Source organism: Merops nubicus, unplaced genomic scaffold (genome assembly GCF_000691845.1).
Source record: "Merops nubicus isolate BGI_N331 unplaced genomic scaffold, ASM69184v1 scaffold48641, whole genome shotgun sequence".
NCBI classification, from domain to species: Eukaryota; Metazoa; Chordata; class Aves; order Coraciiformes; family Meropidae; genus Merops; species Merops nubicus.
In genome coordinates, this window is record NW_008587177.1 from 15441 (window position 1) to 17246 (window position 1806).

Sequence of the window (1806 nt, forward strand, 5' to 3'; positions counted from 1 at the left end):
CAAAGCATCAGCCTTAGAAAAACCTTTAAGTCAACTCTGAAACCCTCAAATACTCGACCTATGCTGAAAAACAATGCTTTTAATACCACAGTGCTTGAAGCTCAACTCTGATGCACACAGCTCAGCTTCAAGCGAGCCATTTGTGCGGAGCCTAGAACTTCACAAGAAAACATAATGCATGTACATGATACATGTGTGATAGTTTTCCAGTAAGTGTACATTAAAATCATTCAGTGAACCACCAATTATAGCTACACATACTCAAACTCTTCTCTCATCTCCTCCCACCCTGAAAAACCCCAAACATTTATCAGCAGAACAAGCACTAACAAGACTTGGTAAAATTAGCAACAAAAGACAGAAACAAAGGGAGTTATCTACACAGATGGTTTTAGCACATTCAGGGGTTATACTAAAGAGAGATAAAGAAAAAACCTCATCTCATTTCAAAGAGTATACACATGGCATCAAGCACCATTTGAAGATATGATTTAGAAAATATAAACTAGTAAAAAATTTTGAACTATTTGCTTAATTTGAGAAATTACTGCCTCAGTTATCCACTCTGCTCTTGTACCAGGACCCACTAACACCTCCATGGCCTTGGGAGAAGGTGATGTTAGCTGTGTAAGCAGAAAGCCCAGAGAATTTGTCTAAATCCACTCTTATCCACAATTCTAATTAAGCTGTTGGACTTTGCACTGAGGCAGGCTGAGTTACAGAGATGTGTTCTTCTTCTGACTCAACACTTGAGAAAGGACCTTTTAACAACGGGAAGGCGGCAGCTGCTGCAAGTCACCAGGACTCTGCTTGCCAAAGCCACCTCTTTCAGCCAAACTGCAAATATTATGAAGTCTAAACAAGTGATAGTCATCAAAAGTATAGCCTCCATTCCTATTTCTTACTCCAGTTTGCCATTTACCACCCTTTTTTAGAGCAAGAAATTTCAGCGCACCAAATCACAGTTAATTTTTTGAGCCACTAGGAAGTATAACTATTACTATTAGTAGTCCAAGAATAAACACGTTTACATTTTCATGAGACTACTAACTGTAAACCTCTGAGCTACTTCCATGTCATGAAGTTTAAGTAGACTTAACTATCAAGGTTAAAACTAAGTCTTAATTCCCCAAATAATGTGTTTTTCTGATTCTACATTTCAACTCTTATCCCAGTGCCTGACTGATCACCAACAAGACTAAGGTGTAAGAATCCTGATGTAGGGTTCGAAGGTCAGTAGTTGTACCACGAAGCATTAGGATTACAATGAAGTACAAATGGGAAGTGCAGACTTTCACTTGCAACCATTTATCTTTAAACTGAGTCAAACATCCTCTTCCTCTAGATGGAAAAAAAACCCCACACCTACAATGCTTTTTAGTTGCTGTTTAAGTGTTTTATTCAGAGCCTGTCAGTTGTGTTTCTGCATCTCAAGCTTGTAGTTCAGTTGCCTCTAGGAACACCATCCCTGTGACCACACTGACAGTCCTCTTGTACCAACTTCCCACTTCGATCACTGGTGGGTGAATATCAAGCTGCCTTAGTTATCACATCACAGAACTTCTTACAAACGATAGATGCAGAAAAATTAAAAACTGACTTTTTAAACAGAACCCCCATCAAGATCAATAGATTTGGTTGCTAGACTGAGGTTTCTGATGTTTATTCAAGTGTGTCACTGCTTCCAAAATGAATGCTTCCCATAAACAGAGAAGGGGGGAAAAAACCCAGCACACAAACTTCTCCTATATTTAACTGATTCATTATATCCCTGTTCAAAAGGCAGCTTAGGAAATTAAAATTCAT